Raw genomic sequence first — 27,652 nt, 5'->3', positions numbered from 1 at the left:
CACCCTCCCTATCCCACCCCTCTAGGTGGTCACAAACCACCTCGCTGATCTCCCTGTGCTATGCGGCTACTTCCCACTGATTCTTTGTATTTCTGTGTTATCAGTTGTAATGTCTCCTCTTTCATTTCTAATTTTGTGTCTTGTCTTTGTGAGTCTAGTTAAAAGTTTAGTCAATTTTGTTTATCTTTTCAAGGAACTATATCTTAATTTGATTTTTTTCTATTATCTTCTTAGTATCTATTTATTTCTGCTGTGGTCTTTGTTATTTCCTTCCTTCAACTAACTTTGGGCTCCACTTGTTCTTTACTAGTTCCTTGTGGTGTAAAGTTAGGTTGTTTGAGATCTGTCACAGTTCTTGAATTGGGGATTTATCTCTATGAACTTCTTTCTTACATCTGCATTTGCCACATTCCATATGGTTTGGTATGTTGCATTTCCATTTTCTTTTTTATCTCATGGTATTTTTTTAAAATTTCTTCTTTGGCCCATTGGTTGTTCAGTAACATGCTGTTTTATCCACATATTTGTGAACTTTCCAGTTTTCTTGCGATTGATTTCTAGTTTCATACCACTGCAGTCAGAAAAAACCGCTTGATATGATTTCAATCTTCTTAAATTTATCAAGACTTGTTTTGTGGCTTAACATACAATTTGTCCTGGAGGATGCTCCTTGTGCACTTCAAAATGTATAGTTTGTTGCTTTTGGATGGATTGTTCTGTATATATCTGTTAAGTTAATCTGATTTAATGTGTCATTTAAAGCTGATGTTTCCTTATTGAGTTTTGATTCCTGACACGTTACAACATGGACGAACCCTGAGGACATTAGGCTAAGTGAAATAAGCCAGTCACCAAAAAAAAGTGGACTATATGATTCCACTTATATGAGGCATGCAATCAAATTCATTGAGAAGGAATGGTGGTTTCCAGGGACTTGGGGGAGGGGAAATGGGATGCTGCTTAATGGGTATAGAGTTTCAACTTTGCAAGATGAAAGAGTCTGGAGATTGGTTGCACAAAGATGTAAATGTACTTAACACTACTGAAACGCACACTTAAAATTTTACTATTTTAACCATTTTTCTGTTATGCATATTTTATCACAATTTTAAAAAAATTTAATCACTGTGTGGAGAAGTTTGTAGACAGGAAAAATTAGAAGCAAGCTGGCCAGCTGGGATGATATCGCAGTGGTCCAGGTGAGACAATAATGGCCTGGATTAGAGTGACAGAGGCAGAGGTGGATGAGAAGAAATCAGATTTGGGGGCCATTTTAAAAGTAGAAACAGTAGTACCTGCTGGCAGATTGGATGCTGAGTGTGAAGGAAAATGACAGCGAACTCTGAGGATTTTAACCTGATCGACTGAGTGGCCAGCGGTGCCGTTTAGTGCAGTGAGGCACTCTGGGGCAGGGCCAGCTGCCAGGTGGCAGGCTGACTGCACTGGCCACTTTCCATCAGGGAAAGGGCGACCGTTCCCTTTGGAAGAGGCACTTGTTCCCGATTTGGGTTTGGTTCCCTGGCTGTCGTCACGCTGCTGCCAGCACTCTCTCTACGGACTTGCTGAATGGCTTACACTCTGTCATATTCTCCCACACGACATCACTTCTGACCATGGAACTCATTTTACAGAGAAAAAGCAGGCCACAGGCTCATGGCCATGAGATTCCCTAACCTTATTATGCATCCCAACAGCAGAAGCAGACAGCTCAGCAGTACAGAGGGACGGCCTGTGGGCAGCCAGTCCCCACACCAGCTGGAGAAACACCGTACAGGGATGCAGCATATGCTCTCCCCAGTGCTCCCAGAATACATTTGGCCAGGGACCCAGGGAGTGCAAGTGGTGACGGTTAAAATTAAAGCTACTGACTTACCCAAAACCATTTGCCTCCTTTACTCAAAGATTCTCTCTGGCAGACTTTGGTACCTGAAGTAGAAATGCTTTTGCCTGGAGACAGTCTTCCAAAAATGACTGACTGGGACATCCTGTCAGCCAAGCCAACAAACTCTGAGCCAGATTTGATTTTATGTAGAAAAGTAAAGAAAAAGGTTTTCTTATACCTAAGTATCACGGAGCTCTTCACACTCATCATGCATAACCTACATTTCCAGGTTCCAGGTCCACCAAGAGTCCTTGAAACGTTACCCTCCACGACACCCACGGCCGAGTCTTCCTGCTGCTGTACTCCCCGTCCCAGCCCCTCACTCCTGTCTGATATCTACTGCCCACCAGGCCACCCAGAGGGGCCCGTCTGCTGCCCTTGCACGAGGTCACCAGTATCCCTGCAGACTGCCCTTTCACACAATACCCCAAGAGTCCGGGGAGGGGCTGGGACCCACCCCTGCACTGTCGCCCGGACCACCGCAACACTGCACGCCCCTACCGCTCTCCCAGAGTCTCTCTCAAAGCAGACACTTCTGTTGTTTCTTGCCTGCAAACAGCAATCAAAACGCTAATAAAAGCCCTTTTCCACGGGAACTTGCACCAACTTCATTCCCACAGAGCCAAGCCTCTCCACCCTCACACTCCAAATCAAGACAAACGCCACTCGCCCAAATGCACCAGACATCACCAAAGCAGAGCACTTTTCATCACCTTCCAGGGAATGGTGACGTCCCTGTTTCTTCAAGAGTAACAGGGCTCCTTTCGTAGTAGGAAAGGGTCTGTTCTAGTACACTTCCTATTAGCAGAGTGGGTACCAGTTACTCAGGCCTTAAACTAAGGTGTACAGGAAACATAAAATTTTATAGCAATGATGTCTTTGTCTCAAACAGTCGCCACTGACCACCACTCCTCATTCCGTAGGGTGGCAGAAATGAGGTCTTAGCCAAGTCAGATCATGATTTCTCAACAGGTCATGTACGCCCGCCCCTCCTGGGGCTGCATCTCAATTCTGGGAATTGGGGAGGGGTGGGACTTGCAGTCTGCGGTAGGAGAAGCCTGATCTCCCCGGAGCCTCGTCCGAGGCATCCCCAGTCCTCCGGGCTGGGTCGCAGCGCCTTCTCGCTGGCCTCTGGCCCTCCCGGCTGCAGGCACACTGCCCTCAGCCACACAGGGAAAGGCTCAGCTGCTCCAGCATCCTTTGGGACCCTCTCCCTTTCACCGCTCCCGAGCCACGCTGCGTGGAGGCTCCCAAGGCTGCCGCCCCACGCCACCCCCAGATCCACGGCCTCCCGGCCAGGTCTCCTCACTTACCTGGGAGTTACTGTTGGCGAGTTTGGAGTGTGGAGCTGCGAGTGACTGCCTTTCCTTAAGGGGAGCGCTGATGCAGGTGGATTCCTCAGCCTGATGCCCAGCAGTGCCTTCTCCCCTCCCCTTCCTTCAGGACAGGGAGAGGGGGCTGAGCCTGGACCCCTGCAGTCTTCGGGGTTCCTTCCAGTTTGCAGAAGTCCTCACACCCACTCTCATTTCTGTATGACAGTCCACTGCCCGATGTTCCGTTTGCCGCTGACAAAATCAAGAGAAGCAGAGAAGGCATTTGTGCTTCTGGAAACTTAGAGGTGGTCTCAAAGCAAAAAGAAAAACCTCATCCCCTTTAGGATGCGGAATGCTTCCCCTTCTGGTGTGGGAAACTGGGTTCGCCCTTCAAAGCGCAGCTTGTCTGCAGTGGCTTCACGGCAGGTTAAGGGGGCCAGTGGGCCTGCAGTCTGGGGTCCTCCACCTGGGTGGTCGGAGCTGAGGTCCTGGAGGTGGAGTCATGAGCCAGAAGATACAAAACTCACCCCTTTCTGGGACAAAGTTCAGTTCGCTTAGGAGTCACAGAAGAGCCTTTGTAGGCTCCTCTTCTCACCTCTAAATTTCTTTTTGCTGACCATACTGCATAGACTCAGAGACAACAGCACTTTTTCCAAAAGCATGCTCACCCTGGCCCACTAATACTCTAAGTCAACACACTTCTGAGAAGTTCGCCGCATCTCCACACACCAGTTTTCTCGTGTGCTGGGGTGACCTGTCCCAATTCCACTCCAAGGTTGGTCATCAGTCTGTAGGGCCAATGTGTACTTTGACCTTGGACAATCCTTTAATCTCCTATGCGACTCAATTATCTTCTGTAAAATGGGGTGAATCGCATCTATAACATTACATGTAAAGCCCTTAGGACAGAGCTTGGTACACAGTAAGCCATCGATAAATACTACTATTATTAGGAATATATCAATCCCACATGAATCCCGACATGCAGTGGGCTGAATCTCAGGCCACAGCTCAGATATGCAAAAAACGTAACTGGCTTTATTTTCCCCTAAGTCTACTTATTTTTTAATGTTTTGTGCCCACTGCACTAGGTAGCAGAAACTTCCTTCCACTTAGTTCAGGGTGACCTCACTCAGTGTAGAGTCTCCCTCTTTCCAGGAGTGTCCAACTCCTGGGCCTTTGCGGGGCACTATTGATCTGGCATCTGGCCAGCTGCTGGCTGAAGTCATCCTGGACGGTCCTGGACCAGTGCCCCACCTGGGTCCCTGCAGTGGAACTGACTCCTCAGGGAAGCCAGCTTCACACAGGTTACTTCCTGGGGAGGGGGTAGCAGAGAACAGCTCTGAGAGCAGTCAGCTTCCTCTAGGGGTTCAGGGGGAGTGACACAGGGTAGGGCGTCACAAGGGGACACAAGGGGAATGACGCAAGGGTGGGTATGTGTCTAGATTCCTATACCTTGTGTTTCTCATTACCGTAGTTTATTTTTATCCAATGCCCTTTAGCAGTCAGAGTCCACTGTGAGGCGACCGTCATACATCCCAGGGAAGGGTGATTACATCAGAGAAGCAGAGGAAACGCTTTTTGGAGGTTCATACATCTTGGCTTTTCAGTATCAAAAGCCTGGCCTTGAAAGAGTCACGGTGTCAGTTTTACGACAAGAACACTAGACTGGAAAGAATATGAGGTGACGGTGAAAGTCAGGGTTTCCAAGCTGAGATGAGACACACATTCTCTAGGTTGGGGGAGGGGAGAGAGGCGAGATAGAAAGGAAACAGGGAAATGAGATTCTGGGGTTGGGGGCGGGGACGGTGACCCTACAGATCAACAGTCAAACTGGGACACTTGGGAAAGTGAGAGAGAGCGCTTCGGCTAGCGATGCTTGGACCGCAGGCACCAGCCAGGACTGTCCCGGGGAAGCCGCACAGACGGACCTGTATTCACCCTACACAGGGTCCAGCTCCCCGCTCGGAAGCCAGGACCAAGCCGAGAAACCACAAGGACGTGCTGGGGAGCCGGGGGGCCCCTCCTCTTCCTCCTTGCTTCGAAGAAAGCGCCCAGGCGCCCACGACGACCCTGCCTATGCTGCCAGGCAGAGGGGACTTGACAGAGAAGTGAAACGGTTGTGAAGACGATGACAGATCTTGCACACCTGAGATGGTGAGCTGAGCTGAGTGCCCTCCTTACAGTGAATCCGAGGACCCGAGTCAGAGTTCCAGGTTCTTGCAACTCGTAACTAAAAGTCGCTCTTTTTGAAGCGACTGCCCTGTGGCTAGTCTTGCAGGGCGTCCTTCACGTGTACACGTGTATCTACGCGCAGGACAAGAGGGAGACACTTCCATGGTGCACATTCGAACACCGCCCGGAAACGTGCTGAAGCTTCTCCAGGCTTTGCGTTTGCAGCACCTGTCTTAGGAAACGAATGCTCCATGCACATCAAAAGGGGTGTATACAGATTTTTAGTTATGTTGTTTACGAGAGTGGAAAGTTGGAAATACCCTGAATGTCAGTCAATAGGGGGGGGGTTAACTAAACAGTTGCATCTCCACACTACAAAACACTAGGCAGCAAGTTTTTAAAAATGTGTTACAGTTTATATTGTTCTGAAGCAGAAAAATCCTCAAACATCAATTTTAAATAGCAAAATATGGGGCTTCCCTGGTGGCGCAGTGGTTGAGAGTCCGCCTGCCGATGCAGGGGACGCGGGTTCGTGCCCCGGTCCGGGAGGATCCCACGTGCCGCGGAGCGGCTGGGCCCGTGAGCCGTGGCCGCTGCGCCTGCGCGTCCGGAGCCTGTGCTCCGCAACGGGAGAGGCCACAGCAGTGAGAGGCCCGCGTACCACAAAAAAAAAAAAAAAAAAAAAAAAAAAAAGCAGCAAAATATGGGAACAATATATACAGTACGATATCACTTATGTAAACACACATATACTCACACACCCCAAATCTATGCACGAGAACCTGTATTTGTCCATATATTCTTATGTGTAAGTAAATGCAAGAAATAAACATCTGGAAAGACATTCGCCAAACTGAAAACAATGGTTACCTCTGAGGCGAGGATTCCAATTAGGCACTGAAAGTTAAGATAGATGTTTTCACGTCATGGGTATTGTTCAATTTTTTTTTTTTCTTACAGCACGAATATATTCAGGTATTACTTGTGTTACCCGTTTTTTTAAAACTGCCCCCCTGTAGCAGCCAGGAAACAGATGGCATGACCTAGGATGATTTGAGGAGGGTTTAATGAAGGGACAGTTATAAAGTTACAGGTAGGGTTCAGGACAACCACTTAGGACAGTGATGTTACCACCCCAAACCCAAAGGGATGAGGGGGAGGGAGTCCTGGGGACCCAGATGGAGAGAGTCACGCAGAGAGGTTTCCCGGAGGAGCACTTAGGACGCAAGGAATCTGGGGAGTTAGGAATCCACTTCCCGGACTTCATTCCCTCCCCCCACCCGCCAGTCATCGGCTGGAGTCCCCACTGGCCAAACCCAACAGAAAGCCCGAGAGTAAGGGAACTTGATGTCGTTCATACAGGGAGGCTCCTGGGGCAGAGACTTGAGAGCACAGTGGCAGAGGGTGGATTTGGAGGAGTAAAAGGAAGATAACAGGCATAAAGCCATCCTACCTGGACTCCTGTTGAAAAAAGGGGGGGACGTCTACAATGATAGACACCACAAGGTCATCTCTGAGTTTGGGGATAATGAATAACAACCATTAACAACCTTCTTTGGGGATAAAGAAGGTTTTCACCTTCTTCCTCTTGCTTATTTGTATTTTCTAATTTTTCTATATCAAACACTTAACTGCTTTAAGTTTTTTTAAGTTACGGGTATTTGAGACATTGCTAGTAGTCAGGTGATGGTGCAAACATGAAAGACAAACATGAAGGTGGAGGTACCTCTGATTAACTGAAGAATGTAGGAGCAGGAACAGTTAATTAGTATCTCAAATTTGAGGCTCCTCTTGGGTATTAGAAAAAGATCTTTGATAAAAGAAAGGGTGGGGGCTTCCCTGATAGCACAGTGGTTGAGAATCCGCCTGCCAATGCAGGGAACACGGGTTCGAGCCCTGGTCCGGGAAGATCCCACATGCCGTGGAGCAACTAAGCCCGTACGCCACAACTACTGCAGCCTGCGCTCTAGAGCCCGCGAGCCACAACTACCGAGTCTGCAAGCCACAGCTACTGAGCCCGTGTGCCACAACTACTGCAGCCCGTGCACCTAGAGCCCGTGCTCCACAACAAGAGAGGACACCGCGGTGTGAAGCCTGCGCACCGCAATGAAGAGTAGCCCCCGCTCGCCACAACTGGAGAAAGACCAAGCCAAGCAACAAAGACCCAATGCAGCCAAAAATAAATAAATAAATAAATTTATTTTTAAAATAAAAAAAGGAAAGGTTGGGTTGGTTTTTTTGTGTGTGGTACGCAGGCCTCTCACTGTTGTGGCCTCTCCCGTTGCGGAGCACAGGCTCCGGAGGCACCGGCTCAGTGGCCATGGCTCATGGGCCCAGCCGCTCCGCGGCACGTGGGATCCTCCCGGACCGGGGCACGAACCCATTTCCCCTGCATCGGCAGGCAGACTCTCAACCACTGCGCCACCAGGGAAGCCCAGAAAGGTTGGTTTTTAAAGTAAATAGTGCTGGCATAATTGACTATTCATCTGGAAAAACTAAAACACTGGACCCCCTACTTCAAACTATGTGCAAAAATAAGCTTCAGATATATTAAAGATCAAAATATAAACACTGAAATGCTAAAAGAAAATTTAGGAGAATGTGTAACTTTTGTGTGGGAGAGGCCAAAAAAGAAAAGGCCAACATATTTGACTGCACAGCAATTAGACACTTATGTAAAGGGAGAAAAACCATTAACAAAGTCATGACAAATGATATACTCTGAGGTACATGAGATAGAATTATACCTAATATAATTATACCTAATATACAAAGGGCTACCCTCACTGATAAAAAAGGACAATTCATTAAATGTAGAAATGTGTAAAATAAATTTCATATTTTATAGCAAGAAAAATTTAAACATAAAACAATTTTTCTCTGCCCTTTGGCCTCCTCTCTCCCCCATCTGTGCATTTTGTATCTGCCTTATTCATCGAAAAAGCTCCCCCACTGGCAGAAATACCTGCTCAAGCACAAGAAGCAACGTTCTCCCAGCACCAACAAGACAACTCCTTAAAGATAACATGCTTCCTGATCTTGTCAGGGGGTCAGGATGACCCCATACTTTGTACTTACAGATCTGGATTGTGTAAGCTGTCAATAAGACGTCATCTAATATCGTCTCTGTCTCAAAAATTTTATGTAACTGTGTTCTGACTTCTAACAGACAGAACAGCTCTTGGAGGTTTCTGAGGGGCTGTTCCCGGTTATAATCCTCTACTTTGTCTCAAATAAAAGTGTCCTTTTCTTTCGTAGATTGACTATTAATTTTTCATGAACATACATCTGAATAAATGTTATCTCACCCCCTTTCTGACTTGAATTCTGAGCAAACTGAGATATATGACAAAAAGTACGGCGGAAGGGAGCCAAACCCCACCTTTAGGATGGACTAGCGTGTCTCTGTTGGAAGACATGGTCGAGCGTGAGAGAAGAATGTCCTCCAATTCCGGACATGCGAATCCTGCAACATGTGACCTGTCAGAGCAGTGCTGCCCCAGAGCAGCCCCTCCCCACGAGGGAAGGGGGAGAAGACGAGCAAGGAAGTCTCTCCATTTTATCAGACGGGCCACGTGGGCAGAGAAGCGGCGGGAAAGAGAGTAGAGAAGGTCCACACCCCTCGCATGGACTGAACCATCCATCGGGAGGCGGAGGACGCGTTCCCGCTAACAACCCAGAGGAACAACAAATTTACATCTAATGAAAGGAAGATAACGGGGGCGGGGGGCGAGGGGAGGAAGAGAAACCCTCCCACTGCGCGGGTTTATGCGGGCGGAGACAACGCGGAAGCTTCCTCACAGGGAAAGCTTCACATCGGGCGAGCGGGAATGCTCACTTTTTCCTCATAAATGTATGCATCGTTTAATGGGTTCTAGATAGAGTGGCTGCAATTTTTAAAACCCCCCAAGAAGTGAAAACGCTGGAGTTCCTTCCCTAGAAAGATGGGGCTTGTTACCTTGGTCGAATGCCAACGGCACGGGGCGCTCAGGATGGCAGGACAGCCTTGCCCGCCCCGCGCGCCGTGGACCTGGACCGGCGGTTCCAGCATCAGCATCAGCAGGGCGGCGGGCGCTCGTGGGCCCCGGCCCGGGTCGCCGCGGCCAGGGACTCGGCAGGGAGGGAACACGACGCCTTCCAGGGGCTGGCAACCGAAAGGGAGGCCGGCCTGGTATCTGGGTAGAAGCAAGGCGTGTGCACAGGTTTTGCTTTACTCCGGGGACGTGAGCCTATTCGCGTGCAGTTGACGAGGCGATGGCCCAGGGAGAGAGCGGAGCCCACAGACAAGGGCTCCCGTGAGGCAGGCAGGGACGGCGCGGCCTCTGAACCGGTGGGCAGGAAGCCAGGTGTGCGCAGGCGCAGGTGAGCGTGTGGGCGGGGCGGGAAGACGACTTCCGGTCAGGCAGAACGTGAGGGCGTCTCCTGCTCGAGAGGTGGGGAGCTTTATGGTCCTATTGACGGCGGAGACTCCATTTCTCCATTTCGGTGGCACCCAAGGTAAGGGTAACACCTAACAGCCTCCATCCGGTGGTTTCCAAGGCAAATGTGTAAGATATGAGGAGATGTGAGACTCCAGAACCCTTGGCAGAAGGCGATTCAAGTGGGATCTAATCTGGGTAGAAAAAAAAACCACAAAAGCCTCTTCATGTATAGAGTGCTCTATACTATTGTAACAACTGCCTATTTTCCACCACCAGCCCCATTAAAGTGTAAACAATCACTTGCATCCTTCGTCTCTGAGAACAGGACTATACAGCATGTGGTAATTGTCTGGTAAATAACTGTCCACTGAATACCTAAGGCAAAAAAAAGAAGGGTTGAGGGAATAGATCTCTCTCATAAGATAAAGAAGAAAGCACAATGGGCTTCAATTTAATTAGATCCAACAAATACGGGCATCTCTCCCATACCCCGGGCACTAGGCAAACCACAGTACATCGGCAGCTGCGGTCCTGACCCTCCAGAACCTGGTCTGCAGGAAGACAGAGGGCATGGAGGCTCCGATCACAGGTTGACGGATGATCTTTCAGATGTGGAGGTGAGGCTGCTCTAGGACAGCTCTGTCCAATTATCTCTTCATTACTGATAACTGCCCCAGCCAGACGGGGAAAGGAAGAAACTTCCAGATTATGGCAGGGAGAAGAGTACGATGTACTTGGGGGCTTGGGGGTGGGGGGAGCAATGCCAGCGGTGAAGGTGGGAAAAACAATGCAGCACATCATGGCTGCAAAGCATAAGCTTTGGGTCCGACGGGAATTCAAAATCAAACTCCTCCTCTACAATGAGACTTGGGTACGTTAACCCCCAAGGCAGCGATGCTCAACTGAGGGGGACCTTGCCCCACAGGGAATACTTGGCAATGGCTGGAGACAGTTCCGGTTGTCCCAGCTGGGTGGGAGGAGAGTGAGGTGCTACTGACATCTAGTGGGTTGAGGCCAGCGATGCTGCCCAGCATCCCACAAGGCACGGGACAGCCCACGACAAACAATTATCCGGTCCCAGATACCAGTAGTGCCTGTGAAACTCTGCTTCAAGACTTATCTGTAAATCGTTTTAATGATACCAACCTTACAGAGGTTTTATGAGAGTGAAATGATTTAATGTCTATCAAATACCCGTGTCACCAAACCAGGTTCATTTGCCCGTGGTGAAGCACACCGGAATGCTGAGACCCCGACGTTTGCAGCAAAGAGAGAGCTATTCACATATCGCCCCCCCACCCCAGGGCAAGGGGCTGGGATGTCTATGGGAGTTAGAGTAAAGAAGCAGGGCAGGGCGGTCGGAGGCGTGGGGAGCGCCCGGGAAAGGTGATTGGAAACGGCTGTGACAGCGGCCTTTCTGCACAGGTGTAGCTCCACTACTGGCCTCATTGGGTGGCAGAGCAGATGCTCTCACGTGCCCAGGTGGAAGGTCAGAGGTCCCATCCGCTGTTAACCAGCTCAGCTCCCACTAGACACAGCTGACGCCAAGTTCCTAGAAAACAACTCAGGCAAACCTCTTACTATTTAGACGTGCTGCTTCGAGGACCCAAGTCTTTTGTAGCAACAATGAAAACAATTGTGATTATCTTGCAGTTGAAATGGATTTAACTAGTGGTTACCCACGGTTTCAACCTGCCATAGAGTATGAGAATAAGAATAAGGGAAAAAATGAGCAGTAATACCAAAATGAAGAGAGGAAGATGCTAAAGACAATCTCTCACTGCAATTTTGGATCAAACATTTGTTTGCAGGGCATGGAAAGCCGTCTCTTGCTTTAATTGCTGGTCCTATGACCAGACACTGGATTTACTGTAGATCTGAAGCTGAACCCCACAGGGCAAACTGATACCAGCTAAGACCCTAACACCGCCAGTGTTGGGAAGGCTCACCCCCATGAGAAGAGAGAGGAAACATTTTCAGTGTCCGCTCAGAAGAGCTGTGAGGGTGGCGGGGGAGCCAGCGATACCTGCGTCCAACAAGAGGGTGGAGTCTGCTTGTGTTTAATGCTGGGGTTGGGAGAAGAGGAGGCACCTCCAGTTTCCCCCCCCCTTTCATTTTAGTAGTTGCAAAATATTATAAACTCAAATCTGAGAGGATATAAAACTAAGACTATTTGTTGGCCAAATCAAAGTGCTTCACTTTTTATTTACAATTTTATTTATCTTTTAAACCTTTATGTACCTTTATGTAAGTCATTCCATGTTCATTGGTAAGAAAGAAAAAAAGAAAACGAATAAAGAAAAAAGGAAAGGAAGGAAGGATGGAAGGAAAGAAGGAAGGAACCTGACAAAAAGAAAAAAGTCACATATAATCCAACTACTCAAAAATAATTGCCATTTTTTCAGTATGCATTCCTTTAGATTTTTTCTATGCATCTATAACATTATTTATACCTCTAAAAATAAAATTGGATCATCTCAATCGAAAATTTTGTAACCTACCTATTAAATTTACATCTTTCAATAATACATCTTAAAGAGTTTTCAGTATCTTTGTTTCCATCTGTATTAACTTGTCAAAATATAAACAGCTTTTCCCCCAATTGCATAAAGAATAACCACTGAGTGTAAAAGAAATGCAAGCAATATGGAAGCATATAGAAAAAACAAAAAGGAAAGAAAACAAAGTATTTGAGTTAGGAAACCATGACTTCAGTTGGCATAAACACATAAACAACAAAAAGTTCAGAGCTAGGATGAGCTCAAAGATGTCATCAAGATCCCAGGGTCTTTCTATCTGTCTCCTCTGCTGTTTACTGACCTCATCTACAAGGTCATTCTCCTCATGGTCACAAGATGGCTGCCAGTGGCAACCAAGGCTGCACAGTCCCTTCTTTATGTCCCCCTGCTGTGGAATGTAAGAAGCTGGTTCTTTCAGCCTCATTGCGTCAACCTGTGTCACATGCTCTCTCTGACCAATAGCAATCAGCAGGGCAGTCCTATTCGCTGATGAACCTGGACTGGGGGGGTATGTGGAGGAGCCACATGCATGGCTGAATGTATGGCGGAGTCGTCAGCCACTGCATACACTGTAAGTCCTGCGACTCCGCGAGGTGCGCAGTCTTTTCCATTCTGTTATTTTGATCAAATGTTTCTTTTTAACTTACTTAAGCGTAGAAGCAATTTTCTGAAGTTTTCTTCCAAAGTGAGCTTTTGCTTGTTCTTATGCATTTTGACTTCCCGAAACAGAGAAGAGCAAACCTGATTCCATACTGGATCCATTGTGTTAGCTCTACCCCTGTGCTCTGTTGCCTGTGCTGAGTCATGCTGGCTCTGCACCTTTTGTAAAAGAATGTTGCCTGTAGCCTGATATATACAGGAGAGCCCATTCTCAAGGCTCTGACCTTTAAAGGAATTACACTTTCCCATTCATACAGAGATAAAAAGCTGCAGAACAGAAAAAAAAACAATTGTCTTGTTGGAGGTTTATAGGACCATCTTGACCAGACCTACATGCACAGCTGCAAAAACAAAGGATTCCAGCACTAAGAAGTTTGCAGCAGCCAGCCATACCCCCTTACCTTTTAGTATAAAAGAAGCCCGAATTCTAACTCAGGTAAGGTGGCTCTTTGGGACACTAGTCCACCATCTTCTTGGTCTTCTGGCTTTCCAAATAAAGTCGCTGTTCCTTGCCCCAGCAACTTGTCTCTTGACTTATTGACTTATTGTGGGTGAGCAGAGTATGAATGTAACACACTCCTCTCCTCCTCTTCCTTTTTTTTTTTTTCTTTTTTAAGGGGATGAGGGGTAGAATTATTGCACAGACCCCAAGCTGGGGTTCTTCTTGCTTAGTCATTTTGAAATAGTGCCCATTCTACATGGGCTGCTTTTCAGCCCAAAACAGTATCTGCGTGGTCTTTTACTCCCTGTTTACTCCCTGTTTAACACGATCTGCATCTTCCCTGTAGAGGAAGGTGAGTGGAGGAGGGTGAGTGAGCTGGGGCTTGGCTCAGCATCATTTGTATCTGTCGGTCCCAAGCTGCCCACCCGAGAAGAGTGGGGAGGGGCGTGTTTCTACGAGCCCTCAAAGCTGGGAGCTGTTTTCACATTCATCTTATTTTTGATTCTGTTGAAACCCTTGTCTGGAGGCCCGGCCCAGTGAATAGAGCCTGCCCTGTCCTGGGGATGGTGGTGGGTCTGGAGGTCTGGGTTTGTCTCCCCTCTCTGGCTGCTGGAAGCTGTGGTCAGAGCCCAGCCCAGTGGTGTGAACGCCTTGCCTGGTGTGGCCTCAGGCACTGCCCCCCACCCAGCTTGCTCTGTCCGCAGCTGCTGGCCCCTCAAAGAGAATTGCTGCTGGAAGCTCATTTCTGGCCTCTCTCCCACCACTGTGACCTTCGGCTGATGTTTGGCTTTCACTTAGGAAAAAGGGCCCCGGGTGGAACATTCCAGATCTTCTCTCTCGCCAACTCAAGCCCCCATTTCCTGTCCCTCCGAAGTGAGAAAACTTTTTAGCGGGCCTCTTCTCACCACATTGTGCGGCTCACTCCAAAAAGGGAGCTATGGGTTGGTTCCCAGATTTTATATCCATTTGGGCTTGATTGTTTTGTAGTTTGGATATATCAGATGTTTTGTATTTAGATTTGTATTTCCTGAAGTCTGTGGTATGAGGTTGGGAAATTTTCCTAGATTTGTTTTTGGATGGTATTTTCTTTGGTGTATCTTGTTTTATTCATTCCAGTATTGGAAGGAGATTTTTGTAAGCCTGCTAATATAATCCAGTCTTTCCTGATTGCCCCAGAGCATTTTATTTTATTTATTTATTTATTTACATTTATTTAGTTTTTGGCTGTGTTGGGTCTTCATTGCTGTGCACTGGCTTTCTCTAGTTGTGGTAAGCAGGGGCTACTCTGTTGAGGTGTGCAGGCTTCTCACTGTGGTGGCTTCTCTTGTTGCGGAGCACGGGCTCCAGGCGTGTGGGCTTCAGTAGTTGTGGCACGCGGGCTCAGCAGTTGTGGCATGCGGGCTCAGTAGTTGTGGCACACGGGCTCAGTAGTTGTGGCATGCGGGCTCAGTAGTTGTGGCGCATGGGCTCTAGAGCGCAGGCTCAGTCGTTGTGGTGCATGGGCTCTAGAGCATCGGCTCAGTAGTTGTGGCGCACGGGCTTAGTTGCTCTACGGCAAATGGGATCTTCATGGACCAGGGCTCGAACCCGTGTCCCCCGCATTGGCAGGAGGATTCTTTTTTTTTTTTTTTGTGGTACGCAGGCCTCTCACTGCTGTGGCCTCTCCCGTTGCGGAGCACAGGCTCTGGACGTGTGGGCTCAGCGGCCGTGGCTCACGGGCCCAGCCACTCCGTGGCATGTGGGATCTTCCCGGACCGGGGCATGAACCCGTGTCCCCTGCATCATCAGGTGGACTCTCAACCACTGCGCCACCAGGGAAGCCCAGCAGGCAGATTCTTAACTACTGCGCCACCAGGGAAGTCCCACCCCAGAAGCATTTTAATGGTTACATAGCATCCCAACCCCACGGATAAAGCAAAATGTTCTTAACTAATTTCCAACTGGCAGACAGGTGATTTCCAATTTTTTATCATTATAAAAATGTTGCAAAAACTATGTGTGTAATACGTGTACACATCTCTGGTGATTTCTTCAGCGAGTGATCACATTTTCAACAATGATAAGTTCAACTGTACTTTGCCCCTTCTCGGCATTGTCTTAGTTCTGCAGTTTAGTGGTTCTAAATAAAACCATCATGAAACTCCTTTGCCATATTGTGGAACAGTCTGGGTACCTTCTCTTTCCGCCAGACCGTATGTTGACCCAGATACACTAATCCCTCCAACGAGCGACGTGATTGGTCCACCAGGGATGTGCATTATCCTCATTTCCTCTCTTCCTTTACACCCCCTCATGGTCCATGCACCCTCCACAGCTTCTCACAATGCACTTTCCACTTATTCTCTTTCATTTTTGGCTGTTTTTTTCCCACACACTTCTGAAGTTTGGGGATGCGTTTCTACCAAGGCTTTTGTCTCTAGACATCAAAGATAAGTAATAGCCACCTGCTTCCTAGTGTTCTACTCCTCAAAATCTCTCTCTGTCTCTCTTTCTCTCTCTCGTGCATGCTGAAACCCTGATGTATCAATGTCAGAAGGCAGAAACCAATCACCTTGTGTTCATCAAACTATGGAGACCACCTGCAGAAAAACAACACTCAGGGGTGCTTGTTAAAATCCACATTCCTGGACTGCACCTCAGGTTTGCTGGATTAAAGATCTCTAGGAATGGGGACAAGGAATCTCTGTTTTATTGAGCTCTCTAATGATTCTGGTACTTGTTAAAAAGTACATTGTTTCAAATGCTATATCAAAGCTCAACTCCGTGTAGACTGACACAGTAACTCCCTTCCTATCATGCCTTTTAAATAAAGATTCTATTAATCGTGTTTCCCGGTTGATGGGGACAGGGACACTGCACGGATCCGAAAACCACAGCGTGGTAGAGATGACAAGAGCACCACTTCTGGTCCTCCTCTCCTTCCTAGTCGCTTACTGCTAGGTTGGGGCCACATGACCAGTTCTGGGCTGTGAGTAGGGGTTTAGCTGAGTCCTCCACACCGTGCCTTTGCTGTGGTGCCCTCGAAGCCACATGCTGAGATGCAGCGTCATGAGCGTGGAGCCAATGTCAGCTTGAGTCTCTGATGGTCTGTGGAGCAAAGCTCCTGTCACCCTTCCCTGGATGTGCCATGTAGGCTCGGACTGAGTCATGGAGATTTTAAGGTTACTTGTCACTGCAGCAAGACCTAGTGTTGTTCTGAATAATAAAACTAAAACCTCGATTTCTTGTTCATGCACCGGTGTATCTGAGTGTCTTCTGTTCATTTTAAGTTATAAAAAGAATTCTCCAGTTCTATAAATCTGAGCTTTACTAGAATATTGACTTCCTAAAATCGACTCCTGTCTTCGTAACTAATTTTACCACATTTTAATCTGTGCAAATGGGAGAAAAAAAATTCTGTGGGTGAAAAAGAAAACTAAATGCCCTGGGAAAAGTAAATGAGGTAAAATAAGTCAGTCAGTGGTTGACCTAGAGAAAGAACCCAGAACTTGCTCTGCTACCTGGTTGGCAAATCTCTACCACTAAACCATGACAGGAAACCAAATTTCTCTTAAATCCAAAATGCACATGTACTATAAACAATATCTACAGTTGGCCCTCCATATCCGCGAGTTCAGTATCAATTCTATTCAAACGGGATCCGGGGTTGGTTGAAGCCACTGATGTGGACCCGCGGATACAGAGGACAGACCGCGTACCACGCCATCTATACAAAGCACTTGAGCATCCAGAGGATTTTGGTTTCCACAGGGGTCACAGACACCGAGGGAGGACTGTATTTAACCTGCCACATCACTTCTTGTTGAGTCCACATGGCTTTTTCACTTCTGATTATCTTACTCAACTCTAGCTGTGGCTCAGTTCAGTCGTATCTGCCACTTAAACTTAGGCCCAGCCTGAAAAGCAGTGCCAACCCTTCCGAACCTCCCACCCCTACCCCCAGCTGTAGAGGACCGAGGAATGAGTACTGCATACACCCAAAGCTGTATCTGATTGTAGCCAGACCAAAATGGCAGGGGTATATTATTACTCAGTACCCCAAACCAAAAATTTCAAATAACATATAAAGTAAAATGCTATTCTGTAAATATCAACAAGCCGCAGAACCTATAATGTATTCTGATATCCCTCTTCACGAACGAAGCTCAACGCCAAAAGGAAACTTTGGAGGGAGGTGGGGATGCACGCCCTCTTTCCGTGAAAGAGTGGTTTCTCACGGTTTTGAAGAGGTTCTGCCTTGTTCTTCCGCGTACGCTTGTGAGTTGAACACAGGCGACTCCAGGGTGTCAGAGGGTGGTGTGTGCTTTCCGTCACCCCTGCCCCGAGACGGCACTGGCCGCAGGGGCCCTGCTGAGTGGGGGCCGGAGGCCTGAGGGCCCCAGCCCGCTGCGAAGGCGTCCAGCACAGGGTTAACTGGACTCAGCAGGGACGGGAAGAGAAGAGCAGGGGACGTATAGTTCCAGAACGATCTCCCCTTCCTCACCTTGGACCAGGTTTTCACAGAAAACAGTAAATGGGACTTAGGTCCGGGAAAGGCGAGGGATCTGTGTGGCCGGAACTTGAGGCGGGCGTAACTCGGGCACAAGGCCGGGCCTGCCTTCGTCCAGCCGGGAGGCCAGGGCTCCCCCGCCCTGGGCGCGTGGCGGCCGAGGGTCGCCCGAGTGGCCGCCGGAGACGCCAGAACGATGGGGAGGGCGCGGAGGAGGCGGTGGGGGTGAGCGCGGCTTCCGGCTCCGCTCCGCCCTCCGTGCCGCCTGAGTCGGGGCTCGCCCGGCAGCGGGGGACCAGCCCCGCGGCTCGGCGGCTTCTGTCTGCACCCCGAGAACCCCTCGGGACGGGGACGGCGAGTCCACCTTCAGCCTCGTGGTGCGCTGCGCGCTTGTGGCGGTCGCGAGCGCCGCCGGGCGCCAGCAGAGCCCCTGCAGGGCTGCGGGCCTGTGTCCGCCGGCGGCGAGCAGCCCCGTCCGAGGGGACCCAGCGCTCCCTGCGTGGCCCGCGTCCAAGGCCCAGCGGACCAAGCCGCCCCCTCGGGCGGGACGGCTCCGGGGGGGGGGCCTCCTGGACTCGGAGCCCAGCGTGCAACCACGTGCCGCCGGCGCTATTTCCTTCCCCGGGCGGGTGCGGGGAGCGCCCCGCACAAATGCGCGCTCGTCTCCAGCTCGCAGCCGGCTTCCTGGGGACCCAAGCTCAGCACCGGCGTTTGTTTCACTGTCCAGAGAACAAGAGCGCACACTTTCCGAATTCTGGGCAGAACTCCCTCTTAGGTATGGTACAACTTCTGATTGTTGACGGTTAATACTGAGCTCATGTTCGAAGAGAAACGACGAAACTGCTCATTCTTGTTTAGTTTTGTTTCGAAAACGACTCTTAAGAAGGGAAGGCTTCGTAATCCGGGACGTGACCTTGGAGTGTGAGCGGTTCAGCGGACTAGGACGAGACGCTCACGTGCTGAGCAACAGGAGATGTCGGGGAACAAACAACCCCGGGCAAGTGAGCCCCGGCTCAGGGCCAGTAACTTTTAAAATGTTCAGTCGTTGCTTAGTTGAACCCCTGTCTTCTCCTCCACTAGCTAGGGGGTGCTAGCTAACCCCCCAAATGAAGCCCCCCAGCAGAGACAGAAGGAAGAGGCCTCCTGCCCCAAGGCGCCTGCACTTGTGTAGAAGTTGGGTAATTACCGAGCAGCGTGGGTGGCCTTTAGGGGGGGGGCTGTGGGTCAGCGCCAGAAACAGAAGTAGCGGGATGCACCCCTTTACCTCCAGGAGAGAAAGGGAGGGAGGGAGAGGGAGGGGGAGAAATGGGGAGAAACGGAGGGGGGGAATTCGGGGGAAAAAAAAAAAAAAGATCTGGGGAAAGGCGATAGCAGGAAGCCCCTGGCACATCAAAACCCCAGTTTGGGTTAAAAATGGCCATAATGTATGTATAACTCTTTTGATGAAGATCTGTGGTGTCCTGAAGGAGCTGTAACCACGGGCATGTCAAATGACAAATAAAATCATAAGAAGCAAGAGAGAGAGGTGCTGACTTTTTTTTTTTAAGTTTATTCTCTTCCTGATTTTTTTTCCCCAGAAAGCCACGGTTTAAAATTAAGAAATAGCTGCAACCCTTCTGTAATACGCTCTGGGGAAAGAAAAGAGAAGAGGAAGGAAAGCAGCTACAATATCGCAAAAAAGCCTCTGCGGCGTCAGCTTAAGTCGGAAATGGTTTGGTCGCCATCAGAAGGGAAAAAGAAACGTAGGGAGAAATAGATGAATAATCAGAAACAAAAACAATCAAATTCTCATTATATACAGAAACAATTAAGCTACTTGAGAGAACTTATCAAAAGCACATTTGTTAGCCGATTCCTTTGGGAAGAAGTGGGAAATGCCGCCTCGTGAGTGTTCTCCATCTGATTTCTACCATGAGAAGAATTTTAAAGGCATTAGTACAGGAATCAGCAGAGGCATGTGTTTCTCTCCAGCCACGCCCCCTCCTGTGACCACCACCCCTTGACCTATGATCACCCGCATTCCATTCTATGACTGAGAGGCCCGGGGTGATCATGGGGGAATCTAATAAGAAGCCTCTAGAATATGATTTTCTATACTCCTAACAATTCAACAAAATCGCAGATTGCAAATTTTGAATGTTGTCCTTGCAAATATTGTACCACTTCAAATGCAGTCCTTTAGGTAATTACATTTGATTTGAAATCATAAAAGGTAGAATTTTCTTTCTTTTTATTTTTAAAAGGTTGCTTTTTAAAAAATATTTAATTGAAATATAGTTGATTTACAATGTTGTGTTAGTTTCAGGTGTACAACAAAGTGATTCAGTTATATATATAAAGTTTTTATATACTGAATGAAGTCAGACAGAGAAAAAGAAATATTGTATGATATCTATATGCGGAATCTAAAAAAAATGATACGTGGAATCTAAAAAAAATGATACAAATGAACTCATTTACAAAACAGAAACAGACTCACAGACTTAAGAGAACAAACTTATGGTTACCAGGGTGGGGAGGGAGAATTTGGGAGTTTGGGACTGACGTGTACACACTACTGTATTTAAAATGAATAACCAACAAGGACCTACTGTAGAGCACAGGGAACTCTGTTGCTCAATATTATGTAACAACCTAATTGGAAAAAGAATTTGAAAAAGAATAGATACATATTTATGTATAATTGAATCACTTTGTTGTACACCTGAAACTAACACAACATTGTGAATCAACTATACTCCAGTATAAAATAAAAAGCTTAAACAAAGTTTCTATATATAAAAATCTTTATGTAAAACTTTATATATATAAAGTTTATATAAATCTAAAATATATATATATAGATTCTTTTCCATTATAGATTATTACAAGATACTGAGTCTAGTTCCCTGTGTTAAAGGTTTCTTTTCTTAGCGTTAACATTATATCAGCCAGAAGAGGCCTTGAGCCTGATTGGCTGACAGTCTTGGGAGGTAGGGGTGCCACGTAATAGAGAAGAAAATGAGTTATAGAGTTTTCTTTCTAAAAGAATCTTGACTCACTGAGTTTGGATACTAATCTCCTAATCAGTATTTTATTCTCAGTTTAGATGTCAAGTCCCACGTGTGTGAAGAGATAATCTAAGTACAAGCCAAGGATGAACACTTATCTTTGACTTCTAGACCAGTCTCTGCATGAAGTCCACCCCCTGAAGTAGTTTGTGATGCATACTTTAAGTAGCTGGTGTGTCTTTCTGCTTTTCTACCAATTACGCCTGTTTGGGAATGGAAGCTTTTCGTAAGTGTGGGGTTTTAACTATATACCCACAAATCCTTTGTTGTTTCTCCCTCAAGAGGGGGCGCTTAGTTCCTCTCTCCTTGAGTGTCGGCCAGATCTACTGTTTCCCTTCTGGCCAGTAGAATTGGGGAGAAATGATGAGATGTCATTCCTTTCTTATTTTTTATTTATTTTTTGAAATTGTGGTACCATTTCAACCATTTTCAGTATACAGCTCAGTGTACAGTTCAGCCTTGTGAGAGGCCCTGACCCAGAACCGCCTAGCTAAGCTGTTCCCAGATTCCTGACCCACAGGAGCTGTGAGTGGGTGTCTTCAGTGCAAGGTCTGGTCCAGAGATAGTCACATTGTTATACAACCGTCACCACCGTCTACCTCCAGAGCAGTTTCTTCGCCCCAGACTGGCACTCAGTACCCATTAAACAACTCCCTGTTCTCCCTGCCCCACCCTCTGGCAGCCACCGTCCTTCTTTCTCTATGGGTTTGGTTATCCAAGGTACTTCCTGTAAGAGGAATCGTACAGTATTTGTCTGTCGTGACTGGCTCGTTTCACGGAGCATAATGTCTTCAAGGTTCACCCATGTTGCAGTGTGTGTCCGAATTTCCTTCCTCTTTAAGGCTGAATAATATTCCATTGTGTGTATGTACCATGTCTTGTTTATCCACTCATCTGTGGGTGAGCACTTGGGCTGCTTCCACTTTTGGCTGTTATGAATAATGCAGCTATGAACATGGGTGTACAAGTCCCACTTTCAGTTCTTTGGGGTATATATACCTGTGAGTGGAATTGCTCAGTCCTGTGGTAATGCAAAGCTTCATTTTTTTGGATGAATTGTCCAACAGTCTTACGTGGCAGCTGCACCGTTTTACATTCCCACCAGCAGTGCACGAGGGTTCCAATTGCTCTACATCCTCGCCCATGCTTGTTGCTTACTGTTTGTTGATAAGAGTCACCTTAATAGGTGTGAGATGAGATGTCATCTCTAAGACGAGGCCATTCGAAGATTGTGGCTTTGGTCTCTGACGTGTGTGGTTCTCCTTCTCTGTCTTTCCTCCCCTTGAATCGCTCACGCTGGGGAAAATCTACTGCCCTCTTGCAGGGAGGATATGGGGGAGAATCAGGCTGCCTGGCTGTGAGTACACTCCGGCAGCTGGAGCCACCTGCCCCGTGAGAAATGAGGACTCCTGCCAACAGCCTGGGGGGCGGGGGGCTTGGCAGGAGACCCTCCTTCAGGCCTCGAGATGGCCGCAGCCTGTGGGAGGCCCCAGCCCAGAAGCATCCAGCCACACCGACCCCAGAGTCCTGACCCATAGAAACTGCGAGGCAACAAATCTTTGTTGCTTTCTGCCATTAAATGTGGGGTAATTTGTTATGCAGCAACAGATGCCTAATACGGGATCCATAACTAATAAAAGGGAAATGTTACCAGTTTGTTCAACAGTTTCACAATTATTTCCTGGGCACTTGTGCTCGGCTGTCCTGGGCGGTGGAGAGACCACAGTGAGCAGAGAGGAAACATGAGGCTATAAATCCCATGGAGCTTATAGCCTCCTGGACCACGTGACTTTCAGCTCTGCGCGCGTGTCTGAGCCCATTTCGGCCTTCAGTGGTAATGACTCCAGCACTTTAAGCAGAAGGGGATTCCACAGGGAATGGGGTCGACAAAAATCACTGCAAAGGCTGGCTGAGAAGACCCTGGGGGAACTTTCAGAACTAACGCCAAGACCAACACCGCAGAACTGGCCCCCAGGGAGGCACTGCCTTCTCAGTTACATGGGAATCTGGAGAGCCCTGGGTGAGCTCTGAGAGTGCACGGCTTCTGCTGTGGCCCCACTACGAGGCAGGCGCCTTCAGCCCAGCCCTCTGTCCCCCCACCGTCCACAAATGGCGCGTGCACGGCTGCTGGGTGGAGGCTGGGGGGGGAGGGGTGCGTGTGGGACCCAAGCTGTACTGTACACACAGGGGGATGCGTGGTCTCCAGCTGGCTGGTCTGTAGAGCGGAGCTCGTTCAGAGAAGCAGAGTGGGCCGGGCTCCGGCATCTCCTCCAGCATGACCCACGGGCTCAACAAATACTCTCGGATGAGTATCCCGCTGCAAAAGGTGCGCTAGGATGGATCCACTGTAGCGGTGACCGTCATTTGAAGAGACCTGAAAACAGGGAGCTCAGGTATATTGAGTAGCTGCTATGTGGCTGGGACTAGATTATGAATTTGTGCTGTTATTTTATTTAATAATCACAACAACCCTGCAGGATAGGTATTATTAGCCCTATTTTCAGGTGCAGAAGGCAAGGCTCAGCCAGATCGAATAACTTGGGTTGCATGATAAAGAGAGGTTAAAAAGAGAAAAAAAAAAAGAAGAGAACTGAACGAGGCATTTCCTTCAAAGCCCGGGGCACTGCATTCTTAGTAGTGACGGGAGAAGCTTTCACATACTGAGGTGTGGGGAGGTCATTTGGGCCTATTAAACATGCATTGTATGTCTGCTTTAACCGTTAAAGGAAAGAATGCATTGGAAAATCAAAATGGAGTGACCGTGCTTCAGGCGTTACATATGGAGCCGGTGGCCACTGAGGATGTGGTTTCAGACACCGTCCTGCATACCTGGGAACTTGAATTTTCTGAACTGTATCAGACTCAAGGACACCACCAGCTGTTCTCAAACCAGTATCTGCTGGCAGCTGCCGGCTGCAATCTTATGGTCTCAGGGTCTCCCCTGGTAACTACACAACCGTTTCAGACCCGAGCCACTCCTTACGCAGCAAGCACCCTTACTTCTTCCAGCTGCAAGCCTCACTCTTGACAAACAACTGATGTGATTTTGCTGTTTTCGCCTTTATACGCCTCCCCCATTTTGTGGTCCAGAGGAGTAGAGTTCAAGCGCCTTTCGAATCCGGGTCTCTCCAGCTATTGTCCTAGGACAATGTGGGCGCCCCAATAATTGTGTTAGTACATTATAAGCCATTGGGAAAGTAGTAATCCACAAGTCCATAGTAATAGTAATAATAATAACCAGTGATAAGTGATAAGGACCTGGGGATGAGAGAGGACTCTTGACGAGGGCTCACTGACCAGGGTGAAGGGTGTGCTGGAGACACTCACAGTCAAGCCTGAATCAGGCAAGAATCACCAAGACGCTCAACCCGGGTACTTTGATGAGGAGCTTGGTGTCTCCCCCGAGACTACTTATTGGGTGTAAGAGGGAAGAAAACAGCAAATTATATGATCTAGATCAACACCACCAGGGAGGAACAGAGGACTACACGTGCCTCCGGAAGTGCTCCTGGGAAGGGTTTTTTACCTGTGTAGTATTCTGGTCAAGAATGTATACCTGCATCTCATCATGAGGAAACTAGGCAGAAAGCCAAGTGGGCGGGGGACCTTCCCCGGTGGCGCAGTGGTTGGGAGTCCGCCTGCCGACGCAGGGGACACGGGTTCGAGCCTCGGTCCGGGAGGATCCCACGTGCCGCGGGGCGGCTGGGCCCGTGAGCCGTGGCCGCTGCGCCTGCGCGTCCGGAGCCTGTGCTCCGCGACGGGAGAGGCCACAGCGGTGAGAGGCCCGCGTACCGCAAAAAAAATAAATAAATAAGCAAAGTGAGGAATATTCTATTTTAAAAAGGGGGTGGGGAGCTGTATTTTTCGAACATGTCAAGGAAAGCTAAAGAAATGTTCTAGATTAAAAGGAGACTGAAAGAGACATGACAACTAAATGAAATTGTGTACTGGAGGGAAAAGAACTTCTATAAGGGACATTATTGATTTAAATGACAAAACTGGAATACTGTTACCCATGATAGATTAGATTAGGTAAAAGCATTGCATGGTGTTAAATTTACTGAAGTTAGTAACTCTGCAATTGTTAGGAAATAAACAGTGAAGTATATGGAGATAAAGAGCCTTAATGTATGTAACTTACTCTCATATAATTCAGGAAAAAATATTTGGAAGAGATACAGCAAATGATAAAGTGAATGAGGTAAAATGTTAATAATAGGGGAACAATGTGGATGTTCTTAGTACTATACTTTTTCTTTTTTAATAGATCTTTATTGGAGTATAATTGCTTCACTATACTGTGTTACTTTCCGTTGTACAACAACGTGCATCAGCCATATGCATACACATGTCCCCATATCCCCTCCCTCTTGCGTCTCCCTCCCACCCTCCCGATCCCACCCCTCTAGGTGGTCGAAAAGCACCGAGCCGATCTCCCTGTGCTATGCGGCTGCTTCCCACCAGCCAACTATTTTACATTTGGTAGTGTATATACGTCCACACCACTCTCTCACTTCATCCCAGCTTCCCCCTCCCCATGTCCTCAAGTCCATTCTTTACGTCTGCCTCTTTATTCCTGCCCTACAACTAGATTCATCTGTACCATTATTTTTAGATTCTCTATATATGCGTTCGCATACGGTGTTTTTCTCTTTCTGACTTACTTCACTTTGTATGACAGACTCTGGGTCCATCCACCTCACTACAAATAACTCAATTTCATTTCTTTTTATGGCTGAGTAATATTCCATTGTATATATGTGCCACATCTTCTTTATCTATTCATCTGTAGATGGACACTTAGGTTGCTTCTGTGTCCTGGCTATTCTAAATAGAGCTGCAATGAACAGTGTGGTACACGACTCTTTGAATTATGGTTTTCTCAGGGTATATGCCCAGGAGTGGCATTGCCGGGTCATATGGTAGTTCTATTTTTAGTTTTTTAAGGAACCTCCATACTGTTCTCCATAGTGACTGCATCAATTTACATTCCCACCAACAGTGCGAGAAGGTTCCCTTTTCTCCACACCCTCTCCAGCATTTATTGTTTCTAGATTTTTTGATAATGGCCATTCTGACCAGTGTGAGATGATACCACATTGTAGTTTTGATTTGCATTTCTCTAATAATTAGTGATGTTGAGCATCTTTTCATGTGCCTCTTGGCCAACTGTATGTCTTCCTTGGAGAAATGTCTATTTAGGTCTACTGCCCATGTTTTTTTTTTTTTTTTTTTTTTTGCAGTACATGGGCCTCTTACCGCCGTGGCCTCTCCCGTTGCGGAGCACAGGCTCTGGACGCGCAGGCCCAGTGGCCATGGCTCACGGGCCCAGCCACTGCGCAGCATGTGGGATCCTCCCGGACCAGGGCACGAACCCACATCCCCTGCATCGGCAGGCAGACTCTCAACCACTGCACCATCAGGGAAGCCCATTCTGCCCATTTTTTAACTGGATTGTTTGTGTTTTTGATATTGAGCTCCATGAGCTTTTTGTGTATTTTGGAGATTAATCCTTTGTCTGTTGTTTCATTTGCAAATATTTTCTCCCATTCTGAGGGTTGTCTTTTTGTCTTGTTTATGGTTTCCTTTGCTGTGCAGAAGCTTTTATGTTTAATTAAGTCCCATTTGTTTATTTTTGTTTTTATTTCCATTTCTCTAGGAGGTGGGTCAAAAAGGGTCTTGCTGTGATTTATGTCATAGAGTGTTCTGCCTATGTTTTCCTCTAAGAGTTTTATAGTGTCTGGCCTTACATTTAGGTCTTTCATCCATTTTGAGTTTATTTTTGTGTATCATGTTAGGGAGTGCTCTAATTTCATTCTTTTACATGTAGCTGTCCAGGTTTCCCAGCACCTCTTATTGAAGAGGCTGTCTTTTCTCCATTGTACATTCTTGCCTCCTTTATCAAAGATAAGGTGACCATATGTGTGTGCATTTATCTCTGGGCTTTCTATCCTGTACCATTGATCTATATTTCTGTTTTTGTGCCAGTACCATACCGTCTTGATTACTGTAGCTTTGTGGTATAGTTTGGAGTCAGGGAACCTGATTCCTCCAACTCCGTTTTTCTTTCTCAAGATTGCTTTGGCTGTTCCACTAAGATCAGGAACAAGACAAGGATGTTCACTCTCGCCACTCTTATTCAACACAGGTTTGGAAGTCCTAGCCACGGCAATCAGAGAAGAGAAAGAAATAAATGAATACAAATCGGAAAAGAAGAAGTAAAACTGTCACTGTTTGAAGATGACATGATACTATACATAGAAAATCCTAAAGATGCCACCAGGAAACTACTAGATCTAATCAAAAAATTTGGTAAAGTAGCAGGATACAAAATTAATGCACAGAAATCTCTTGCATTCCTATTCACTAACAACAAAAGATCAGAAAGTACTATTCTTATTCTTTCAACTTTTCTGTAAGTGTGAAATTATTTCCACATAAAAAAGGGAAAACATTTTTTCTGTCTATGAGATCACTTGTACTTAATTTTAATATGACAAATTTCAAACAAATAGAAAAATATAAAGCAAACTATAACCAAATCCCATATACTTACTTTTTACAAAGAAACTTTAACAACAGATAAAGGTCAAGTAGATTCCTGGATACTGTCTGAAAACTCAGGCATTCAGAAGGTAGACACATGGATGGACACCTGTGTTCCTAGTATTGACCAGATATTTCTCCTGCAAAGATGGGTT

The 27,652-nt window shown here is 47.4% G+C and overlaps 1 protein-coding gene across 1 annotated transcript in view; it reads right to left on the bottom strand.

Annotated features, from left to right (window-relative positions):
• MPP7 (MAGUK p55 scaffold protein 7) overlaps window positions 1–27,652 on the bottom strand; it is a 424,300-nt gene that overhangs the window by 359,384 nt on the left and 37,264 nt on the right. The window contains exon 2 of the mRNA XM_067030594.1: window positions 3,196–3,447. The gene's annotated coding sequence lies outside the window, so the exon portion shown is untranslated. The remainder of the gene's footprint in view (window positions 1–3,195; window positions 3,448–27,652) is intronic.

Source organism: Kogia breviceps, chromosome 3 (assembly GCF_026419965.1).
Source record: "Kogia breviceps isolate mKogBre1 chromosome 3, mKogBre1 haplotype 1, whole genome shotgun sequence".
In the NCBI taxonomy this organism is placed as follows: domain Eukaryota; kingdom Metazoa; phylum Chordata; class Mammalia; order Artiodactyla; family Physeteridae; genus Kogia; species Kogia breviceps.
Note: the sequence above shows the minus strand (reverse complement) of the source record. Positions and strands in the feature narration are given on the sequence as shown.